This window comes from Ammospiza nelsoni, chromosome 31 (genome assembly GCF_027579445.1).
Source record: "Ammospiza nelsoni isolate bAmmNel1 chromosome 31, bAmmNel1.pri, whole genome shotgun sequence".
Classification (NCBI taxonomy): domain Eukaryota; kingdom Metazoa; phylum Chordata; class Aves; order Passeriformes; family Passerellidae; genus Ammospiza; species Ammospiza nelsoni.
The window spans coordinates 3,312,031-3,326,616 of record NC_080663.1 but is presented as its reverse complement, the minus strand read 5'-3'; the positions used below and the strand labels follow the sequence as shown (position 1 = coordinate 3,326,616).

Genomic DNA, 14,586 nt, shown 5'->3' with positions numbered 1-14,586 from the left:
ATACAACCTTGCAGATTGTTCAAGCAGCTCAGAGGGGAGTGAGGGGGTAGATGGCTGGACTAGAGCAGAGGGAATCAGGGGGGCAAATGGCTGGGTTTCTCTCTCTGCTAAAGACATTTCAGCTACCTGGTGCAGCGGTGTAGTGCATATAGGCACCATCGGGAGCTGCTGTGCAGTTTGCCCAGAAGCCTTGGCAGCTTTCCCAGAAGCTTTGGCATCCAGCCCAGAAACTCTGGCAGCTTTCCCAGAAGCTTTGGTAGCCTGACTGGTAACTTGCATGGTACCTGCACCTTCTTCAAGGACAGATTCACCAAGTTCCCTATCAGACGCCCCTTCTGCCTCATCTCCCATTTCAGTTTCTGTTATCAACCCCGATTCTTCGTCCGTGTTCTGCTCTGCTTTTTCTCGCCCTGTTTTCCATGCATTTAATGCCTCAAAAAGCAATCCCCAGGTAACAGCTAGATCAAAAACAGTTTCATCGCCCACTCAGATGACTTCCCACAGTCTGTCCACAACTTTTTTCCATGCTTTAGCACTAAATGCTGTGTCAGGATCAGTGCCAAAATCCTGTGATTTAGCCCACAGGAATGTACTACAAAGGGCATAGTCTGAACTATTAATTCCCTTATTTCTTAACAAAACTTTCCATGTAGCCAAAACAGTTTCTTCTTCATTAGATAAATTATTTCCCATTATTACTACTTGGTGGCTCACCTACTTCCAAGTGTCGTGATAGGAGAAAATCAGGTCTGGGCTTCCCTGTGGTTTCCACCCTCCATTCTCAGCTGTACCAATGCAGCCTCCCCCACTAGGTCCCAGTGGGTCACGTTTGCCAGTTGCTATGACCCCGTATGGGTCCAGACCAAGTATGTTCTTAAGGGTGTTGAATCACGTCGGGGTCACCAGAGAACACTGTCAAGGCAGTCATGACACAAAGCAGAGATCACAAGCAGTCTCAGATGGAAACTCTTTATTATCGAAAATGGTGGACCTTTTATACACTTTCTAATTGTTTATACTTCTTCTACCCTAACTATTGGCCACAATAAATCAACATAACATCATTGGTGAAAAGTTACAGTGACTTCAACTAACTTTCTAAAATTACTTCATCCAGCTGCAAAGTTCTCTTCTTTTTCAATTCCTCACTTCTCTTGGTCTCCTTGGCTATAACCCTGGAGAGAGCTCCTTATCAACTTCTTGCTTCTTAACTTTCTTCTCACTCCTTTAGCTAACTGGCCCGCTGTTAGCCCCTTCCACACAAAGGCATTTGCTATACCAGCCCCCACAGCTTCATAGGTTGCCCTATGGTGAAGGTACACAGGTGGTTACATGCCTCTGTCATTTACAGCAGGGTGGGTTCATCCTTAGACAAGGACTTCAGAAGTTTTTTACACTTCTCATTAGCATTTTCTACAGCTAATTTTGAAAGCAGCACCTCTCTGGCAATGTCATTCTCAATTTGTCTTTTAAGAGCTTGTTTCAAGCAGCCCTTAAACTGCATATAAGGCTCCGCCGGTCCTTGAGTTACATAAGTAAATACATTTTGGGGGTCACAGCATTGGGAACCTTTAAATATGTGCTATGCACAGCTTCAGTAATACCCTCAAGGGCCTCACTAGGAATGTTGGTTTACCCAACAGGGTCTGAGTGGGTTCCCTCTCTGGCCAGGTGGTAAGTCATGAGGGCTGCTATATTCTCGTTTGCAGGTCACACAAATTTCACAAGCAAAGCTCCTAACCCCTTTTTCTGCTGAGCATCTGTGGAGGCCAGTGGGCCTAGAGAACAAAGGCCATTATAGTCCTTTGGACTGAGAGACAGACCCCAAGCTGGAGAAATCTCCCCTGTTCAGGGCAACTGAGCAGACCCTCTTCCAAGATGCTTTGCTGTATATACAAATGTACCCAGTTCTACCTTCCTGTTTGAACTGTTGGCCTCTCCCTCCCTTTTTCCTTATATTTATATGTCCTTGAATGTTCTCCCTTCCCTGCATATCCATTGGCCCCATATTACCTCACTGTCCCAGCCCCTTTACCCTATTGGCTGCCACCCCACGTCTCCCCTCTGTACCGCCCTGAGCTCTCAGCCGTTTGGCTCTGATGCTCTAATCCGCTCCCCCTTGTCCCTTGTATTTAAACTGGGACCTCCCACTGTTCTTTTTGTCTTTGTCCCTGGACTACTTTGTGCGTGGCTGGAATAAACCTCCTCCTCTGACCTCCATAGACAGGCCCTTCCCACTTCTTTGTTGTTGTGATTCTACAAGAGAAGTGTGTGCTGCAGTGATTCTGTGTGTGTGTGCCTGTGCCACTGAGCAGCTTCATTACTGGAGATGCTTCTGCAAGGTCACAGCTCTGCTGCCTCTCGCTCCACCACCAATGGGCTAGCGGCTTGTGACAGCTGGCAGCCTGAACAAGGACCTCTTCAGAGCATTCTTGGGGGTGTCTTCAGTAGTTTTTTTGCTAGTCAAATTAAGCCATGTTCGGAGCAGCCAGTTCCCAGAGGAGACTGTTAAGTTTTATTGGGGGAATCCCACAGGCGACCAGCAACCTTCTTGAGGTGATAAGATCAGTTGGAGCTGACGAAGCACCTGGAGAGCTTTTGTTGACCCACTGTCTTGTGAGTAATATATTTGGGGGTCACCCTTTTTTGTCTTTCCTTTGCCTTCTTTTCCTCTTGGATGTTGGGAGGAAGTGTGGGGATGGGAGCCAAACTGACCCACCCACAGAGGAAAGTTTATACCCAAGTTTATACAAGTTAACGGAATCCTTGTTGGGGAAAATTTTCATTTTTCAAAGGGAGATTTAAAATCTTTTCTTCATTGGTTGTTCAAGTATTATCCTGATGTTATGAAGGAATCCATTCTAATGAGTTCTGGGACCATATAGGGAAAAGGTTCTACGTTCTTCAAGCTAAAGGGGATCTTTCAGTGGATAATTTTATCCTTTGGCCTTATTGTTACATCTGTAGAAAATGTTGGGAAACATTCAGGACCCCAGTTTAACACCCTTTGTCCGCATTCCTCCCCTCACATCCCAAAACCCTCTTCCCTGCCTCAGGAATCCTGCCAGCAGGCACAGGGTTGCTACCGTCTCCCTGATATCTCCCAATCTCCTCTGTCCCCTCTCCAGGGCAGCACTGGCCATGCTGCCTTGGGCTCTCCCCTAACCCTCTTACCAATGTCCACATACCCAGTACTACCACCCCCTGTTGTTCTCCCAGATGATGCCAGGAATGTGGCCTGCCCTACCATCTTGTCTTCTCCCACTCCAAGTTTTCCTGCCTTTTCTCCACAAAATTGTGCTGACCCCACAAAGGCAATGGCCATTTTGTCGCCTCCCTGTCCGGCTAAAAATGATGCCTCTGACCCTCCTCCTACTTTCTCTATTCCTGTAATCGTGCCCTGCCCCTCCCTTGTCTGTCAGGAAGTGAGTCCGCGTTGGGACTTCCCCTCTCTATTGGGAATCCCTCCCCATTGTGCACACCATCCCTACCCCCTCCTCTCTTGACTCCTCTCCTGATAGTCCCTACCCTTCCCATTCCCACAACACTGAAGCCAGAAGTGGTGATGACAGTGACCAGAAGGAGGCCATATTGGCTTCCACAGCTGCCCACAAACAGGCAGATTCCAGCTGCCCCAAGAGGTTCCATGCAGTCATCAAGCCCCCTCCATCCTCCTCGGATGATGAGAGTAGGGATTCCTCAGACCTGGATTCTGGTCTTGAGTCTGAGGATCACTGGGCCAAGCTGCAGAGGGTAGCTACCTGGGAGGGCTCAGAGCTCGCCAAAAAGATCTTGGGCTTGTCAATTATATGTAAACACAGCAGAAGGGTGACTGCAATCAATTCCTGGGAGCCAATCCCCTATGGGGAATTTAAAGAGCTCTGCAAAGTGGCCAAGGAATACGGTCGGGGGTTGCATTTCCTAAAAGCTTTCTGGAAGCCACCTTCTCTTCCCTTGTCTTGGTCGTGCATGAAAATAAAAATATCATGAACTGCCTACTCTCCCTGTGTCACAATCCATCCTTACGAATGGGTTTCGTGATTGTTCGTGGATTTGATCTCAGAGTGCAAAAAAATGACACGGCACAGGGGGGTTTGCAGTGACAATCAAAACAAATGCACCTTTGTTGAATAACCACAGCCAAATGCGTTGGGGAGGTATTGGGGAAAAACCGGAAAAAGAAGGAAATGAGGGAGGAAGAGTAAAGAAGGTATATAGCTACCAAACATAGAACAGTGAAATCCCTTGATGTCCAGGCGATGGAGTTCACCAGGTCAGGTCTAGGGAGATCTTGAAATCTCTAGCTCAGTCAGAGGTTTTTATTATGATAACTCTATTGAAAATTGCAAGGATTGGGGGGGGAAACAGATAAAATAAATAATAGATGTAACAGGTAGTCCATGTTCTCAGCAGTGAGAGCCATTGTCTTCTTGGTCCAGTGGTCACAACCTGCAGGCAAACATCTTGCTTTGGTCAGCTTGCCTCCCCCACACACCTCTCCAGGATTGGGGGTTTCATTCCCAGTCCTTGGAAGGAGGAGTGGGGCCTTTTCACATGGGGGTTACATGTCTCGGTCTTTGATGGAGAGGCTTCTTACATCTCAGTCTGTCTGTCACAATGGTTGCAAAACAGGTAAGGGACCACCCAAGACTCAGGAGAAGTCCAGCCAGGCCGAGAGGTAGGACAGCTTTTAAGGCTACTGCTGCAAAAAGGCAAGATGCCCCTTCCTTCTTTCATTGGGCTTTGTGTAGCATACAGCAAACAACACCTGTTAACAATAGCTTAGCACTGTGCTCAGGTCTCAGAGCTGTTGGCATGTAATTTTCTCCAACAGGGCCAGAAACTTCAGACAAGGGTCTTTTCTTCAGTGCTCCCCTGAGGAAGCGAAGGGACTCAACCCATCCTTATTGATCATCATCGAACTCTGATTTATTGATCCTACTTACACACTTTTATAGTGCTGTTTATTAAGCTTATACATATTACAAAACCCGAGCTCATCATTGGCCACAGATTACACACCAACCCCTACTTTGTTGCCAAAACCTGTGATTTTCTTGTTGAGACTAATACTTGTTTTTCTCATCCGGTTATTAACTTGTTATTTATCATTCAAGGCCTCCATGTTTTCCACCATGCTTTCTCATCACTACTCAAGGACATGGTGTTTACTGTTGTTAAGGAAAAAGCCTGAGAACTTGCTGCTTACAGCTGCCTTTTACTTTTTAACCAGCTATATATGTTCATGGCCCTCTTTCCTTCAAGCCATATCTGAGCAAAATTCTCCAACAAATTCCCCATTTTTTTTTTCTTTTTTGCTCAAGGAGGATAGTCTGCCAGGTTTTTTCTATCATTCTACTGACCATATTTTGAATATAATTAAAAATACAAGGTAAAATAAGCAAAAGCATTAAAAGCACATCTAATATCTCTATAGCATATGTCACAAGGTTCCTCAGCCACAGTTCAAGCAATGGCTTTTACCCCAAAGGGTTAAAACCACCCCCAACTGAGCCATAATGTCCTGCCTTATCAGGCATTGCACAGTAGGTGGTAACTGGACTACTGAAAAAGAAAGTGTTAGCTGCTTTTCATTCATGTGAACCTGGAGAGGAGGCGAAGGGCTAGGGCTAATAATGCTGGAATTTGCTCCAGTGTCCAACAAGCCTGAAAATGATCCTTTCTGTCCTTGAAATTCCACTTCCACCCTTTTCTTGGGTCTCTCAGAAAGGTTCAAAGTCAGTAAGGTAAGTCCTCTGGTGGATTCAAAACCATTTCCCCCCCTCTCTTGTCCTTTTATAGTCTGTAATCCCTTAGTCATTTGGCTCAAGTGGCACCAGCTGAGCAATTCTCAGTCCTTTGTTAATTTAGAGTGGTGGGAAAGGAGTATGCACCATAACCATATAGTCCACACCAATGACACCAAGCAAAACAAATAATCCCAACAAAACACAGATGATCTTCCGAAAAGCAAAGCACCCAGCTTGACCCTGTATAACAATAGGTCCATGAATCCCTGTCAGAATTTTTCGTGGGTGTGGGGTCATCAGGATAATTTCTATGGCGGCTGCCAGTTCCAAGCCGAAGCTCCCTGTGGTGTTGGGTTGGAGACAGGAGAGGGTGCTGACGCTGCAGCAACGACTTGTGTCGGTGCGCAGTCACTGCGGTTCTGGCAACAACTAGGCGCTGGAGGCAGTGCTGCTGACGTTTGAAGAGGTGCAAGAGCACCTAACACCTGATTTTGAGAGGACTTTGCCTGTTCTTGTAAGCCTAGCCCTAATTGTTTGATTGCATCTACTACAAAGGCTTCTGCTCCTGTTGGCACCAAAGCCATCCTCTCTAATGCCTCCTCTATAGTCCAATTGGCACCCAGAGTATTAAGCACTCTCCTAGTAGTAGAATTACAATTTTGGAGAGCACACTCCTTGAGTAATGCCCCCCTAAGATATTCTGGCACCCCGGCCCTTTCAATTGCGACAGCAGCCTTATCAATAAATGACCCGAATGACTCTTCTGCCCCTTGCTTAATTCTCATAAACATGGGTCCCCCTCCTGGCTCTTTTACCCTCTCTATAGCAAGCCTGACCAACCTCATACCCTCCCGGCATTTCTCTTGCCCCAACAAAGCTTGTGCCTCAGTACGAAGAAAAGGTCCCAGGCCCATAAGCTCGTTAACAGTTATGCCATGGAGAGGATCTCCGGGCTGCCTCTGGACCGCCACACACTCGTTCACAAGCCCCTGCCAATGCGCATTAAATAACAACTGCTGATGTTGAGTAAAAATCAATTATCTAGTCCTCGACAATCATTCACCAAAAGGAGACTGGTATCAAAAAGTAGTCTAACATCTGTTTAGCTGGCTCACTTTTCACTCTACATTGACTAACAGTAGACCTCAGTTGAGACAGCAATTTCCAATCAAGAGCTGTAATAGTAGCCTGCATGCCCCCTCCCTCCCGCGGATTGAATACAACAGGACAAGCCAGCTTGGTAGCAGTGCTGATAACTTCCTTATCCCCCTTTTTCATAGCATCTCTGGCAAAGTTAGCCCAAGCCAACCTCCACTCCCTTGCAATAGCCCCCGCTAGGTCGTTTCCCACCCCAGGGATCAGCTCATTGATTTTCGGGAGATTATCGGGTGGTCTTGGCCATAGATCGTGTTGTTCAGAGGGTGTGGAAGCCTCAGAAGCACTCTGTGTAGCCTGGCTTGAAGCAGAAGAGGGCGGCGAAGCAGGTAATAAGACCGTCCTCACTGCAGGGGCTAACGGTATTCCCCTGTCCTGATTGTATCCCCTGTCCTGATCGTAATCTTTATTATACCCATGAGCGGCGGTAGCCTGCTGGGCAGCCTTTTTCTCAGCCTGAAACTGCAGTAATTCATTGCGAACGACCCGCCATAATTTTCCTAACTTCTCGGCAGTTTTATCGCCCTCTAAAGTAGCCTCCCATAATAAATCACCGAATTTACGCCACTCCGTTAACTCGTGAACCGTATGGGGGTTAATAAAAACTCCCCTATCGTAGCCATAAGCCAATAGCCCTGGCAAATCCTTCTGCAAATCTATCCCCTTAACCTGCCTTTTTTATAAAAAGGCAGTAAATAAATCATATGCTGCTTGCCTTTCCATACCTAAAATCGTCAGCACTGTTGCAGCCTCTTCAAGGTCCGGCAGCACGTATCAGTCGGGCTCGCCTGTACGACACCGGAGGCACGACGCATCTCAGCTTCTTTTTTATCTGTTTTTTTTTTTCTGTTATCCACGTTTTCTGCCATCCCGGCTGCTTCTCAGGACCTGAGCCATGTTTCACTCTTCCATTGTGCGTTGCCGTATCACAATCGGGTGTCACCATTTGAGGAAGCAAAGGGAGTCGACCCATCCTAATTGATCATCATCGAACTCTGATTTATTGATCCCACTTACACACTTCTATAGTGGTGTTAATTAAGCTTATACATATTACAAAACCCGAGCTCATCATTGGCCACAGATTACACACCAACCCCTACTTTGTTGCCGAAACCTGTGGTTTTCTTGTTGAGACTAATACTTGTTTTTCTCATCCGGTTATTAACTTGTTATTTATCATTCAAGGCCTCCATGTTTTCCACCATGCTTTCTCATCACTACTCAAGGACATGGTGTTTACTGTTGTTAAGGAAAAAGCCTGAGACCTTGCTGCTTACAGCTGCCTTTTACTTTTTAACCAGCTGTATATGTTCACGGCCCTCTTTCCTTCAAGCCATGTCTGAGCAAAATTCTCCAACGCTCCCCAATGACGATTGTGAGGCAGATGAGAGACACTTTGAACAGAGTCTCACACCCCGGTCGAGTACATGCTGTGGGAGAGGCAGCAAAAAAGGCATCTCAAATCATTGGCAGACACGTATTCAAAAGATGCCAACAAATCAAATTTAACCCTTGAACAAATGGCAGGAGAAGGTGACTTCCAGATGCCACAAGACCAAGCAAAGGATTTACAAGAAGCTGCACTCAATGACATCACCACTGCTGCAAAGACATCCCAGCTCCTCACTCCCAATGACACCCTACATACACAGAGTTTCACTAATATCAAACAAGGGCAAGTGAAATTTTCATAAAAATGAAAATGAAATTTTCAATAAAAGTTGTAGACAGACCTAAAGTTGCACTTGAGAGACAAATAGAAAAGCCAGAGGCTAAGAAGGAAGTGCTAAACAAAATGGCCTTGGCAAAGGCAAATGAGTGCAAAACAATATTAAGAGCTCTTCCCTTCGCCCCAGAACCTACAATCTACCAGATGGATGAGGCCTCCGCCAGTTTTCTTCCAATGAACACACTGTGGCAAATGCAATCTCTAAGGGAGAGGGCCATTTTAAACCTCCCAAAATGCTGCAAAATGTTTTAATTGTGGGGAACTGTGCCATTTTTTGAAGGACTGTCAAGAATACAAAATACCTAAAGACCAGCAGCCACCAAAGAGGTGCCATTCATGACATTGTATGGATTGCAACAGACATTCTAACAGCCGTTCTCAGTTTCGTTATCACCAGCAGCCTTCACCACCACCAGAACCATTATCAGTCAAAAAACTTCCAACAGAGCGGGGGGTGGCCCCGCCTGAAGACAGCAAATGGAAAGCTGTTTCACTCTACCCTCCCCACTATTCCAGAGGTCCCAAGATGAGGGAAATTCCCGTGGAGCTCTTCGTACTCCGAACAACAGACCAGAGTCACCAAGGCTTTCCAGCAAGTTCAGGTCAGGACCTGACGCCAGCTGGTGAGTGCTCTGTCTGTACAATTTGATGACTCTGCTTTCTATCATATTCCCATCAGAAAATATGGACCCCTAGAGGACCTGAGGGATGTGCTGGTAATAGGAAATTGTACTCATGGACCAAATGAAATACATATTACAACAGCAGTACAAACTGTTGGACCAACTGACGAAATCACAGTCACTGTCTGCTGCACAAAACCACCACACTTCCTGACAAAGTGACTGTGATTACCCAAGCCTTTTTATTGCCATTAGACATACACAGTATCCCAGAGCACCCAATGGCATTCTGAGTTTAAATCATGGGCCAAGACAAACCTCTTACAGAGGGTGGCCTGTCAAATAAAGGTAATAACATCTACCTACAAGGGATGATGGACACAGGGGCCAATGTTACTATCATTACACAAACGAAATGGCCCCCGAACCAGGAGCTGACTCCTGTCACTGGTGTCATCTCAGTGATCGGAAGCGCCATGGTCTCCATGAAGAGCAAGCATACTATCACAATAGAGGGACCAGAGGGCCAAACTGCCACGATCAGGCCATTTGTAGTCAGGGCACTCATCACCCTGTGGGCCAGGGACCTACTGTCCCAGTGGGCAGCTTGACTTGATATTCCACCTCCATCCTGGGATTTCTAGTTGGGGCCATTGCAGAGTGCACCACCCCACCACTCACCTGGAAGACTGACACCCCACCGTGGGTGGATCTGTGGCTCCTCTCAACAGAGAAATTATGTACTCTCAAGCTCCTCCTGGAGGAGCAGCTTTCCAAGGGACACATTGTACCTACCAACAGCCCTTGGAACTCCCCTGTCTTTGTTCTTAAAAACCTGGCAAGGACAGGTGGAGGCTCCTCCATGACCTTTGTAAAATTAACGAGGTCATTGTAGTCTGGCCTTCTCTCTCCCTTCATGCTTCCCCATGACTGGAGACTGGTGGTCATAGATATCAAAGGCCACTTTTTTAACATCCCTCTCTATCTCCGAGATGCTCCCAGATTCGCTTTTTCCTTTCCCTCCCTGAACAGGCACATCTGAAGCAGTACCACTGGTGAGTCCTCCCCCAAAGTGAGAAAAACTCACCCTCTATATGCCAGTGGTACATGGCCCATGTCCTGTCTCCCATCCAAAGGACTTTCCCAGATGCCATCATCCTACATTATATGGATGACATTCTGTCTTGGTTTGAAAAGACAGGTGTCTGCTAAGGAAGGCAGGAGCTTCCTGTGAAATGGAAAATGTAAACTCCCTCCCTCTGAAATATTATAATTTTGAAATTAAAAAGCTCTCTAGCAAAAATATGGGAATAACAGCTCTTCACTAGGAAAAATAAAAATACAAATGCAATAGTACAAACAAAAAAACCCCACTGACCGAGTCAGAACATGACCTGACACGCAGTGGGTCACAGTGGTGGTAGCAGTCCTATTAAATGGTGGCTGTAGTGCTCCTGGAGTGACAGGTGTGGTTCTGTTGAAGCAGAGATCTTGTAGAAAGGTGGAGTTTTCCTCTGAAGGTCCAGTGGTGGCGTAGATGGGCCTGGACTTCCTCTGGGAATCCAGTGGAAAAGAAAGCTGCTCCTCTGGGAATCCAGTGGGAAAAGGCTGTCTCTCTTCTTCCAAATGTCAAATTATATCCAGGTAGGAGTGCTGGGCTCCTCCCTCTGGCTGGAGCATCTCACAATGGGATGATGAAATTTTTATCAGTCATGCAGTGACACTCAATGGCCCAGTAACAGAAGATATCTCCCAGAGGGGTATTGTTAAGCCATAAAGGAAACTGCTGCAAGAGATGGTCTGAAGTTTCCCTCATTTGCCTCCCGACCGTGGCAAGGACAGAGACGAAGATCCTGAAGACCCTGGCTGGAGTTCTGGCCTGGTTGAGGTGTATGCTCGCCAAGTGATTGTTTGCAGCTGTGCTTGCTGTATCACCACAGTACAACTGCTTCGAGCAGGGGCTGACAGCGAGCGGCTTGCTCTGTACACTTACACCTGCTTCACGATCCCCGCTCATCACAATGGCCCCCACCCTTTGGCCAAATGAACTTTCTGGGATAACTTTGGTGATCCCCTACAGAAAATCCCTCATTTGCTTCACGACTGTAAGGACCTCTCCCAAGGACTGAGACTGAGACCCTTAAAATTCTAACACAGGGCACTGGCCTGAATGATGGAAGATGTTTGCCAAGTACTGTCTGCAGGTGTGTTTGCCGGACCAAGACTGGTTTCTCATGGACACCAATCCTGAAAACAATGGATGCCATTCACTGCTGAGATTGACTGTTCCTGTTTTGGAACATGGACTATCTGTACTCATTTTCAATAGACTTATTCTTCATTGTCTTTTTATGTCTTGTTCCCCCCTCAGTGGACGACTATAAAAGACCCCTGAGTTATCCAAAGATATTGAGATTCTTCCCGACATGACAAGACAGATCTATTGGCTGGATGCCAAGGATTTTGTCTCTCCCTTGGTAGCTATTCCCACCCCTTCTTTTTCTCTCTCCCTTTATCTGCTTTCTATTTTTTTTATCGCTTTTGCTATGGGTACTCAATAAAAGGTGCATTTGTTTTGATTAAGACTAAAATCCCCTCTGTGTTGTTTGTGCACTCTGAGATCGGTAAAATGGACTATTACAACCCCACTTGTACGAGCGGATCATGCCATTAAATTGGCATCATGGACCGGATTCCAACAGACAGAGGGGTTTGCAGGGTTGTGCGGAGTTTGTAACGGGGGAAGGATATTTTACTCCAGCCGCACTGAGCCCGACACCCCAACAGGGGTGAGCGGTTGTCTAGAAAGCAAGGGGGGTGATTCGAATTTGCCACAAACTGCACAAGCCTAGGTGAAAAGCACCCCCATACTCAACTGAGGGTTCTGTCTTCAGAATTTCACAAAAGATCTCTTAGTGCAAAAGGGGAAACTGTTTTTTGTGTATGTGTGAATCTGGACTGTCTGGGAAGTGAAGGGACTACTTGAAGTAACTGAGTAGAACCTCCCAGGCACATTTAGTCTCTTCACCCACTCAGGGAATTGGGAAGGGAACGGAAACACAGCAAAGGCTGTGAGATTGTGTAACTTAAGTCCATACCTCCCTGTCGTGGTTTTTAGTCCCTTCACAAAATGACTGAAAACCTCAGCACAAAAGTTAAAGCTGAATTTTATGCTCTACTAGCCAAACACAATGCCAAACCTTCTCCAGGAGGAGAAGAATGGGCACAAAGTAACTGATTTAATTTGGAAAATGTTATTGTTAGAGTATGTTCTTTACAACATGAAACAAAATTTAAACTGGGCAAAAACAAACTATTTTCTGCTCAGTTTTGGGAGCTTGTCTCACAGCAGCTATAGAAACTCTCTTAAAGTGAAGAAGTGAGGAAAAAGCTATAATAGACTCCCTTCAAAACCTAGTTGAAATTTGGCAAAAACAATTAAATGAAGAAAGAAATGAGATCCATCTGTTACAAGCTGCCCTTAGAGAGGAACATGTTAAGAATTCACTGAATGCTGATTCCTCAACACAGGCAGAGGAAAAGAAACTCCTCACATTAAACAGATTTATCCCCATAAGGAACTAGAAGCAGTAAAACACTGTGGAGAAAACTGCTGCCCTCACTTGAGACCCTTGGTTAAAACAGAATATAATTATGTTAATGATGAAGATTTTGAATCACATATCACAACTGAACAAATACCATTCAGTGCTACCAAATTAGCTAAGCTGAAGAAAAAATATGGCCGCCTTCCACAAGAATCGGAGAAGAATATGTCTTCTGAGTGTCCCTCAGTGGTGGAGATCAAATTAAATTAACTGAACAGGAGGCCAGTGGGTACTGGGGACATGGAGTTTTCTTAACAACAGGAGATAAGCGTGACACATGGTCCCTGACACAATGTGCGGCTTTCTGGGCCGGGGGAATTAATCCTTTGGAAAGGGGAGACCCTTTAGCTATAGTCAGTACCCTCGACCAGCTTTTGAAAAGCGTCCACAAAGACACCTGCCTGCAAATGGTTCATGGAATAAAAGTTGATTCCTGGTTTTCAGTCACCAATGCAATTACCTGTAAAACCTGAAATTATTACTTCTTTAATTCGAGGGCTTCCAGAACACCTAAATGTACAGCAATTACTTTATAGAAAACCATCATGGCCTTGGGTCCCATAGAGAGACTAGGTAGATTCCTTGGTAACCCCACCGACCAAACTGGATCTACTGATTCTGGCTTCACTCCGTACTCCATCCCCTCACAGCCCCCAGCTTCTCAATCTAATTCACCTGCCAGTAGCTGTAAAGTTTGGACATGGAGTGAGGTTGCAGTAGATTAGATTAATTACAGTAGACAATATGGACCTGTAAAAACCCTGGAGGAGAAATCAGAAAAAACAAATGGTGTTTGGTGTTGCCTTCTGGTATAAGGCAAGGCGACCTGGTTCTGAGGAAACGGCACGGCAACCCACTCTCCAGGGTCGCTCGGGCCAAGGACGCACGCAGACACCAATGTGGTGGATGGTCCAAAGGCCTTTATTATCTCATCTCTTGGGTTTTTATAGTCTAAGGGGTCTCTACGTCAGAGTGGGGTCTGTCTTTACCATCTATGGTTAGTAAGGAGTGGAAAGTTACTGGGTAGGGGATGCAAAGTTACTGGTATTTGGTTTAGGGAGGCTAGATTCCTATGTTAATTTCTTATCTAAGGGGAACAGAGGGTCCTGCCTTCCCGTTACATTGCGAGATCTTCCGATCGCCTGTCCCTGTCTACCACAGTTTGGTTTATCAGGGCACCTCACACTGAAAATTTAGAGAAGGGAAAACAGATCCCCGTGGCCTCGGGCCTGGCCAGGACCTCCTGCTCCATCCCCGTGCTGATTTTGGGGGTGGGTCGTGTGTCCCCCAAGCCCCACTGTCACTCTGCCCCTACCTGGCTGCTCCCAGTGTTCCCAGTAAATCTTCCCAGGTAAACACAGTCCAGTTTATGGGGGGCACTGGGGAGGGACCTGGGGGGACCCCGCAGGGGGCTGTGACTGGGCAGGGAGGGTGGGGGCCAGGTGGGGAACACTGGGTGCTGCGGGTCTGTTCGGCAAGTGAGTCATCAGCTCTGCTCTCTCTGATTGGCTGATTCCCGTTCATCACATTCTCTGATTGGCTGAGGAGTGGCACAGAAGATGAGAGAAGGAAAGGGAGAGATCCCGCCCAGAGCACCAGCACGGGGACAACAGACGCAGCCTGGGCACAGGGAGTGAATTTATTACCAAGCAAATCACAGCAGCACAAGGAGAAGGGAAAGAAATCTCTCCAACACCTTCCCCCCACCCAATGGGGAT

General features: G+C 46.5%; 1 protein-coding gene across 1 annotated transcript in view; it reads right to left on the bottom strand.

The window, feature by feature from the left end:
* LOC132085581 (zinc finger protein 239-like) overlaps positions 1-14,586 on the bottom strand; it is a 204,979-nt gene that overhangs the window by 98,000 nt on the left and 92,393 nt on the right. The gene's annotated exons all lie outside the window — the stretch shown is intronic.